At 50.0% G+C, this 10,090-nt stretch overlaps 1 protein-coding gene across 4 annotated transcripts in view; it reads left to right on the top strand.

The window, feature by feature from the left end:
* The window catches only part of Kirrel3 (kin of IRRE like 3 (Drosophila)), a 566,099-nt gene that overhangs the window by 388,929 nt on the left and 167,080 nt on the right, over positions 1–10,090 (top strand). The gene's annotated exons all lie outside the window — the stretch shown is intronic.

Here is a 10,090-nt window from a genome sequence, read left to right as displayed (position 1 = left end):
AATAGAATTAGAACTCCTGACTTCTGACTTTCATTCCAGTATCTTTTATACTACCACCTGGAAATTACCATTCTGATTTCATACTGGAATCTATCCTGTGTGCCATTAAATGCTAAGAGAAATGGATAAGAATGCTAACTCTTTCAACCTACTATTTTAATTTTAGTTCCCCTTTTTTTTCCTGTACTTTTTCTTGTCTTGTTTTGGTTGTTTTGCGCTTTTTTTTTTTTTTTTGTATTGTATTGTTTTGTTTTGTTTTGTTTTGTTTGTGCTGGGGTTGGAACCCAGAACCTTATCCCTACTAAGTATATGCTTTACCAGTGAGCTATATCCCCAGCCCCACTGTCTTAGTTATTTTTCTCTTGCTGAGATAAAATACCTGACACCCAAAGTTAAAGGGAAAAAGGTTTATTTAGCTCACAGTTTATAAAGGTTTCAGTCCATAATCAGCTGGCTCCAAGGCAGGGTGGCATGGCAGACGGGCATCACAAAGGAGAAACAGTTTATGGTGGGCAGAAGGTAGCAAAGCAAGCGAGGGACAAGACAAGTTTCTTTCTGTCCCTTATATTCAGGCTACCAGAATTAGGGAAGTGCCAAACCAGCCAGTGGACTGATTTAGCAATCACTCACCCTGAATCCTACCATTGCACCATGAATCAATCCCAGCATCTCACACTCTAGATCCAGCCACCTCTGAAAAAGCCCCACCTATGATTGCCTGAGACCTTGGGAGGACATCTAGACACAATCATAACACTTCCTCTCCTTTTTTCTTTCTTCTTTGTGCCCCTTCCCTGTGGATCCTGTCTTAAGATGTAGCATCAAAATGCCACCTACAAAGGGAGACCTCTATTCAGTCTTCAGCCAAAAGAATTATACAGAAAAGAACTTCATCGTAAATCAAGAGCTGAAAGCAATTCTTAAAACCAAATTAAGGTCCTGAGTGTTCAGCAATGCCTCTTTAGAAATCAACCCATCAGGTTCACTCCCCCGCTAGATAAAGGCGATAGGAGAGGGGAAGAAAGCTACAATATTAAAATTCCAGAAATGCAATCTGAAATAAATAAGTGATATTTTCTGGCCAAGGTAATGCAAGGGTTTTAGTTCCCAATGTGATGGAGCTACTTTACATTTTAATAAATGCACATTGAGAAAATAATATTATTGCTCTGATATTGGGAGATTATTTGTGAACATAAAATATTAGAACTTGTCAGGGAGGCATTCATTTTCTTTTTCTTCCTTTCTCTATTGCAATATTCTTCCACCTAATAGAAAATGATTGCAAAAATAATTATATCAAACAGTGGCCAACATACACAAAATAAGTAGCAAAAAATGAAGGTTATCTGGCATTGGGTGGGAAACATGAGAAAGGGGAACTGTGTGTGTGGAAGCAGGGGGCAGTAATTGCACATCAATCAGATGATTACAGAGTGGGTGGAAAAAATTAAGGTGACTGATTGGCTGCTGAACGTTCTGATCCCAGATGGAAATCAGAACATGGATCGGAACTCATTAGCCAAATTATCTATTTCTTATATACACGTGGAAAAGCCAAAAACATAGATGGAGTTTTACGTTGAAGAAAATAATCTAACCTTACAATGCTTCCATGGATAAGCCTAGAATCATAGAAGATGGGGACCCATAACCTTTCTCTGACAGTTCTTAAAATCTTAAAATTACATGTATTCACACGTACATATTGATCTGAAAAGAAATCTCATGCTTTTTCATAGTTCCCAAGGAGGTGTTTATCAAAAACAAATAAAAATTAAAAACTTAAGAGCCCTCATACTGGTCCATCTCCTTCATTAAAAAATAACCAAAAAGCCGTCCCCAGGAAGTAGTATCACAGTTCTGCAAAAAATGAAATGTAAGTTATCATAGGACCTAGAAATTCCCTCCCATGTATGAAAATACATATTTATACAAATATTCACAACATTATTCAGAATAACCAAAAAGTGGAAATAACCCAAATATCCATCAGTTGGTAAGTAGGTTTTTAACATGTGGTATAGTAGTGACAATGTCAGTAATGACAGCCAGTATTCATTGAGCGCTAGGAGCCAAGAACTTAGCTAAGTACATTACAATTGTTAATCTCATTTAATTTCTCCACAACTCTCTGAGGGAGGTCCAGCCATTATCCCTACCTCTCAAACATCTCAACTTCCATCGAAGAACTCTTCCAAGGTCACATAGCTGGGAAAGAGTGGAAGCAGACATTAACATGGGCACTCTGTCTCCTGCACGTGCCTGCTTGAGCTCGAAAGCAATCCACCAACCTGCCTCTTTCTGCAAGAGTCTCTGTGTCAGGTGGTCCAGAGACCTTCCCATGTGTCTCGCCTCCTCCTGAATCCTGGAGCTGCATTTCCAGGAGTCTCCCTCTGCAAAGTCCTGCCTGAGTCACACTACTAAGGCCCACAACACTTTGGGCCAAGTTTCACCTTGGTATCCGCAAGTAGCTAATATTCTCAGCTCTCTGCATTGCCAGCTTCTGTCCAGATCTGCAGGTGTCTAGGGAGGCTGCTGAGGCAGCTTCAAATGGCCAAGCCAGAAACTGCTCCATGGGAGATGGTAGGCCTTCCAAGTTATCAGAGGGAAGGACGGATCTCACCAGCAAATCCTACCCGGCCCGTTCTGTAGGCCTGGCACCTCAGACGAGAAAATGGTTCCTTCCAGACTATAATTTTTGGCTCCTTTATCCCCTTTGATTACAGGACCAGAGCCTTGCATTTATAGAGTGCCCTGCAGCCCACAGACTTCCATGGCAAAAATTCTTTCCGAGTGAGTAGATGGCGCTCATTATTCCATCATGAGCAAGGTTAACCTGTCATCCTAGGTATGTCCCTTGCATCCTTGATCCCCACACATTCATTAGCTAATATGAAACATTGCTTGGGAAACTGTTCAAAACACCCCTGTTCAGATGGGCCATCAGAACACCCCAGCCCTCTTGGGATCGTTCTCCTATTAAAGAAGTTGGGTTTAATACAGTGTAATGGTTCACAGCACAGGATTTGGAATCAGGTCAGAACTAACTGCACAGCTGAATAAATGTGTGACCTTGGACCAGTTTATTTAACTTCCCCGAGTCTCAGTTTCTTTGTCTATAAGATGGACATAATAACAGTATCTCCCAACAACTCTGTTGTTCTGAGGATCCATGGAGGGTATCTACATAAAATTCTTATCTCTGTGCCTGTCACATAATAAGTGTTCAATTAATAATTGGGAATAATGTCACACAGGAATAAGCTGGAACTTTTTATGGGTCCCAGTCTTTGCTGCATAGTAGAATCGCAGGGAGCGTTAAAATCTTGTAGTCACTCCCCCATGCCAATAAAATCAGCATCTCTAGTGAGAAACAAATTGTTGGTATTTTTCCATGCTCTCAGAGAATTCCAACATATAGCCAAATTGGAGAGCCACAGGTACAGGGTGACCCAAGGTCCTAGCCCTTTGTGGGTCTACCCAGCTGAGTATCCTACAAGTGGGCAAGCATCTGAGGTCCCGCCAGAAAGGAGCAGAATGTGAGGCTGTCACCCGCCCCTTCCCACCTGTTGTCCTGGCACAAGTCTTTTGTTTGTTTGGGTCTTTTTGTTTTGTTTTATACCAGGAATTGAACTCAGGCACTTGTGCTTGCCAGGCTGGAGCTTACGCCATTGAGCTATATCTTTAACAAGTCTTTAATGAAGCCACTCCTGGATGCAAAGGCCCTCAGGTAGGCTGAGAAGGAGAACTTCCCCGCACATGTCCCATGGCAGGAATAACTCTGGTCAGTTAGCCACGGTTGTCATGCTCAAGACAGACAAAAGGAAATCATAAATAATAAATGCCACATAAACAATGTCCAATTAACCGAGCCACCAGCCCTGGGGGAAGACATGCATTAGTTCTCTTGGCTCAAGAGGCTGAGCGGAGACGTTAAAAAAGCTTCCTAAGGCAACTCAGGTGTGGCTCTGGAGCCGGTCTGGCCTTCCGGAAGATGCTCCTTCCTCCGGGTCACATATCTTAGGGTCTAGGGCTCAGCAGGAGTGACACACACACATCCAGATGGGTGGACAGTCATTGCTCCGAGTCTCAGTCTAACACATTCTGTGTGGAGTCCAAGTTGGCAGTAACTTTAGCCCTATCACCAAGTTAGGTTTTTCCCTTCTCCTGTACCGTAACAGTAATTGCATTACATTTCTCTTTCCACAACAAATAGCCCTCCGGCCTGAATGTTTTGTCTAATACTCACACCTATAGTGGCTCTTTGTTTACCAGGGCTCCCAGTGGGCTGCCTGGATTGTGGTGCACGCGCACAGGCCGTTCTGGGGCTGCGCCTTGCCGCCCCTAGCGCTGCTGTCCCCGCGGCTCATCCGCACTGCCCACCCCTGTGCCACAAGGGCACGGTGCGGGAAACACGCATCTTGGTGCTGGTAACAGTTTGCAGGCAGGCCCACAGCTCTGCCTCCGAGCAGCTCCCGACGCCCTCCGCCCCAGGTCCCCAGCACCCTGGGGACCACCAATCCCCTGAGCCAGGGAGGGTGGAGGTGAGACTGGGCGGCTCCTACCGCCGCCACAGGGCTTTGTGGTTGGATTAGTTCAGGGTGATTACTGAGCTCAGAAGAAAGGAGCTTGGTGATTAAGGGAGCCTTTTGGGGAGGGGAGAAGGGGGAGATCCTAAAAACACCTGCCTGGGAGAGCGCTGGAGGAACGCCAGCCAGGCGCCTCCCACGGACAGAGGAAGGGCACCGGAGGCTAAATGTAGCGGAAAAGCAAGGTTAGTGAATTTAATGAGGTGATCTTAGGAAGCTTAATTCGGCTCGATAGCCTGGGGCTAGAGGAGGAGCCCAGCGCAGGAAGTCAGAAGTTAGGTCTGTGCTAATTAGATTTCACAAGCGCCTTTGTTATTCAGCACCTTGTTCCAGAAGCCCGCCAGGTGGATGGGAGGCGCCTTGTGGGGGCCCTGGGACCGCCCCCTTCTGCTGCCTCCGCCTTCTCTCCCACCTGTCCCGCGGCAGCGCGCTGCACACCCCACCTCCAGCAGCTGCCCGCGCAGACCCCACCCAGGAAGGCCCTTCTTCCCGCCCGGGGTGGTGAGGCGTAGGGCTAGTGAGAAAGGCTCAGGAGAGAGGCAGAGGCTCCCCGTGGCCCCTGTTGCTGCCGTGGGACTGGGCAGCTCCCCCGGGCGCCTCTTAGGTTCCTTTCCCCAGCCTTGCCGGGACGGTGCTCATCCAGCTGCGATGCATGTATCTGCGGCGAGCGACAGCCCTGTCTTGTCGCCCTTACTGCTCGCAGGCTCTCAGAGAACCTCGCTATTCACCTGTGCATTCTCCTAGGCTGAACTCAAAGAGGAAGAGGCCCGCAGGAGGAAGCGGAAGGGAACTCCCCATCCTTCATGCGTTCTGCCCTTAGAAAGTCATCTAGGACTCAGTTTCCCCATCTAGAAAATGGCTAACTCAGAAGGCCATCTTGACAGGGAGTTTTGGCCTTGCTAGACGAGGCTCTAAGTGTTACGACCGTAAGGGCAGAGGAATTCACTTAATGCCTACGTGATAATAACAGCCAGCAATTAATAATAGCAGTAATAGTTCTTTGAACCTGGAGAGCGGCTTATCTCTGGGCGCCGAAGCGGAGCTGCTGCTCCCGGGGGACTGCCCCACCTGTGGAGAGGCTGCGCCCCCCAGTGGAAGGAGGTCGTCATGGCCCCCTAGAGCCAGGCCGAGCCGAGTGTCACCTCTTCCCCTGGGATGACTGCTTCCTACAGCCCTTTCTCTCCCGGCCTGCACTTCCGCAACAGAACACAGCTCCATCCGTATCAAAGCCGTGCAGGAAGTTCCCAACCACACCGAAATGCGTTGGAGCAAGTCCCTCCCCTGCCACTCGCGCCTCAGTATCTTCCCTGTGAAAGGAGAAGAGGGGCAACTCGCAGCCCATCTGCTCCATCATTTCCTTGGATTTAGGGAGCAGGAGGCCCCACTCACCCCCTCGACTGAGCCCCCATCCCTTCCGTGGCCTCCTGGGGGGCCCTGGCTACTCATAAGCCCCACAGCCAGCCAGGCTGCCAGAGACACCCCTTGGAAGTGGATAATTGCTTAATGAGGTGGACATGCAGGCTTGCAATTTCAGTGCCCTGGCAAAGTAGGCTGTGTGGCAGGCAGGTTCCAGAGCTGCTTACTTTAGCTAGAAATTGCCTTCTGGCTACTCTGGCCCCTCCCCATTATCCTCCAAAGCTTCTGCGGCCCAGAATCCAGGCCCTTCCCCACCCCCCGGATCCCTTCCCATCTTTGGTCAGCCTAAGCTTTTTGAAAGAGGGGGTGCGGAAAGCAAGAGTGTGGAAGAAAGCAAACACGTCCATATGGGCAATTCGTGGGAGTTTCAAGGCCTCTGTAGAGTTCAAGGGGGATGAATGTTAAACATGCCCCCGGCCCCCTCCCCTCACTGCCAACCCTGAACCAAGTTATTATGCAGCTTGGAAATTTAGATGAAAGTTCTGCCCCTGCTCCAGGGCAGCCTTGCCTTACTGCCCACACTGGGATGTCCAGGCCTCTGTCTCATATCACCCCCTGGGGTGTGTAGGGTCATCTTGATGTGGCCTGGTGACCACCCTAAAGCTAAAAAATACAGAAGACAATTTCCAAGGCATCTGGATTCCCCGAAGCCCCTGAAATCAACAATGACATTAATAATTCCTAATGCTTATTGAGTCATTATTATGTCCCTTTTCTAAAGGTCTTCCTGGTTTTAATTTGTTCAATCTATATGACAGCCCTACTGGATAAGTATTATTTCTTCCTATTTTATGGATTAGGAAACTGAGATCCAGAAAAGTTAAGTAACTCATCCATGTCACAGGGTCAGTAAGTGTTAGCTCAAATTCCAAACACAGGCAGCGCAGCTCCAGAGCCTGTGCTCATCAACACCATACTAATCGGTGTCTTAATGAAAACAATGCTTTAAAATAATAAGACTGCTAACTCTGACAAGAGCGTTCTGTGTGTCCTGAAACGCTCATAGCAGCCCTGGGAGGCAAAGGCTATCATCATCTCAAGAAATGAAGCCCAGAGAGCTGGAATAGCTTGCCCAACAGCGGAGATAGTGAGGAACAACAGGGTTCCTTCCCACAGCCTGCGCCCTTCTAGGCAACATTACAGCTCAGTGCTTCCTTCCAAAAGGCACAATCCAAGCGCCTCCCTTCCCTGAGCCAAAGGATGAGTGGGAGGAATAATTGATGTTCCCCTCTGCCTGTGTGGCTCTGATCTGACCCTGGAGAGAAGGCGCCGCATTCCCAAGAGACCACATTCCCTGGCCCCTTCTCCCAGTTCCCAGTGTCAGGCAGGATGTGCAGCTCCAGGCCCAAGCATGACGGATATGTATGGCCGAGAATGGTGGTGTACTTATTAAGTGAAACCGACAACTTTCATTAACCCAAGTAGACATTAAAACATGCTGCTTGTCTCTGGGAAATGAAGAGCCCGGCACAGGCCATGAGCAGGGCCCTTTGTACAGGTTCTGAGCTGCTGAGTGGGGACTGGGCTTCTCTCCTGGCAACCCGCATCCATCCATCCATCTATCCGTCCCTTTCCAGACATCGTTCCCCTTACAGCAGTGACCCTAGCACACTTCTCTCTGGTGTCCCTCTGTGCCATGAATCCAGTCCCGGGTGGTAGGAGGCCCAGGGTCCGTGGGTGCTTCGTGACTCGCATTTCCTGCACCTGAAGACAGAGGTCCCAGCGGGCCCCTGATTGACTGCGTTAAGCACAGTACATTAAATCTGGCTGTGATCCTGGCAGTGACTGAGGAGGCAGCAACGGAGAAGGAGCTCGGTGGGATCGCATCGTTCCAGCCCATTGGAATCTTACCAGTGAGAATTAGCCACAGGGGCCCCGGTCAGGGCAGGGACGACAGCAAGTAAAGCAGGAGAAGGGACAAGAGAGTAGGAGGAACCCCAAAGAAGAAGCAGGACCAGGGAAGGCTGAGGGGCTAAGGCCACCCCTCTGTCACACATTACCTATGATTATGGGTCTTTGCCGAGGTTCAGAAAGTGTTAATAGTGAGTACATCTGCCACTTGGAGGTGTATAAGCCACTTTTGCACGTGCCGTTCCATTTGTTCTTTCTCAGTCCTGCTGTGAGAGAGACGGCCTCGGCCTGATTTCTCTTTTGTACCCGAGATGATAAGAGAAGGCTCAGAGAGGGTAAGAAGCACAGGTGTGTCTGCCAAAGTTCGTAAATCCCAGTCCCCAGATGAGTTTAGCCTTGCTCCACTGCTTCGCCTCATCTCAAAAGTCTTCCTGTTCCACATGCAGAAGGCTGGCAAAGTGCGGATGGGCTGGCTTAGGAGGACCCAAGTCTGCACAGCCTCGGAGACAGCTCTGCACACACCTGGCTCCAGCCCCTGTGCTGTGTGCCCCACCCACTCCTGTGGCCACAGGACATGTCTGTAAGGTGGACCAGAAGCCTTGGGCCACCCAGGTAGCACAGGTATTAGAGCAGGCCACCAAAGCCTTCACTGCCATGGACTGCTCTGCCTGGCTCTGTCCCTATGCGTATGATTGGCTGTGTGAGGGTTACGTGAGACACCACGCATACATGGGCTCCCGTGAGCCTGGCACATAAGCCGTGCGGTACCGGGAACCGAACTCACGACCTTGCGCTTGCCAGGCAGGCGCTTTTTGCCGCTGAGCTAAATCCCCAGCCCCCATCACTGGCTATTCTTGTGCCACTAAGGAGCAAGTCGCACTTCCAGCCAGGAATGCAGTGCAGCCGGGTGTTTACTGAGTACTCTGGTTTCATCCCAGGGCAGAATGTCTCGGACCTTCAAGGCCATAGTTATGGTTTATACCTAGGTATCCCTGCAGCCCCTCGCATTCACAGGCAGGGCTTCTGGGCATGGCATCACCCTTGTCAGTTCGGGGTCCTCATTGTGGTTGCAATACCAAGGAGGCGGCACCAGGACAGAGGCTGCGGCTTAGTCATTTTATTTCCACTGCCTGGCACCTTGCCTTATCTTAAGGGGTGTCAGTAAGTGGTAAAGGATGGATAGAGAGGAGACAGGGAAGAAGACAGGAAGAAAGGGAGGGGGGAGTCAGATTTGAAGTAGTTGGATGATCTGAATCAAGACGTTCTCTGGCTGATCAGCCATCTCAAAACACATTCAGGTTCCTCTGAAAGGCAAGACTGAAGGGTGGTGGGTGGAATCTCAGCCAGTGAGGTTGGGTTCCCCGTCTGCTCTCTGGCCTCTTCTCATCAGCAGCCTGGCCATCCAGAGCAGCCTGTCCCCAGGGCCAGGGAAGGTGACAGCCCCAGCATAGCTACCCGCCCATGTGACTGCCGTGTCGGCCGCTACTGTCAGGAAGAAGATGCCACCGCGAGCAGACCGCTGTGTAACAGCTCACAGCTGCTCAGGGAACACAGCCCACACACGCTCCTTCCGGTCCAGCAGCCGGGTGGGGACCAGCGAGGTTTCCGTGCTCTTCCTCTCTCCTGCCACGTCTCTTGCTCAAGACCCCACATCCTTAGCGTCCATTTGCACTTACCCAGCCCTGTCCAGGTTCCCCAGGGCAGCTGCTGCTTCCCCTTCATCAGGAGCCAGGGCTGCACACAGGAGGAGGGAGATGCTTCTTCCCAGACCAGCTGCTGCAGAAGCCACCAGGAGGGAACCCGGCTGCTTGAGCCCGCGGCTGCCTGCCCGTCAGTGCTCAGTGGGAATTTATGGATGTAATCAAAGCACTAAGCTAAACAGGGGCCGTGTCTCCCTCCCCTGGTGCAGTGTGCAGCAGCTCAGGTGTCTGACAGGGGAATCTCAGAATCACAGTCCTTCCAGTGCAAGGGAGAGTCCCTTCTCCGGCGTGTAGACGCCTCCCTCAGGGTGGGCCGGCCGGGCACAGGGAAGTGTGTCTAGGGTCCCTCTGAGTCTAAGCAAGCAGGGAAAGCTGCTCACACTGTGCCTCACTTGGTCAGACCTCCAGTGTTCTTCTTAAGCTGGCTTTGACCACAGCCTTGAACTTTGCCAAAGTGGTTCTTATTCTCCTCTTCTTTTTCCTTCTCTTCTATGCTTTCTTTTTCTTTTTTAGGCAGGGTCCCACTAGTTA

Source organism: Chinchilla lanigera, unplaced genomic scaffold (genome assembly GCF_000276665.1).
Source record: "Chinchilla lanigera isolate Chin_1 unplaced genomic scaffold, ChiLan1.0 scaffold00011, whole genome shotgun sequence".
NCBI classification, from domain to species: Eukaryota; Metazoa; Chordata; class Mammalia; order Rodentia; family Chinchillidae; genus Chinchilla; species Chinchilla lanigera.
The sequence above is the reverse complement of the archived record's forward strand: the minus strand, read 5'-3'. Positions and strand labels throughout refer to the sequence as shown.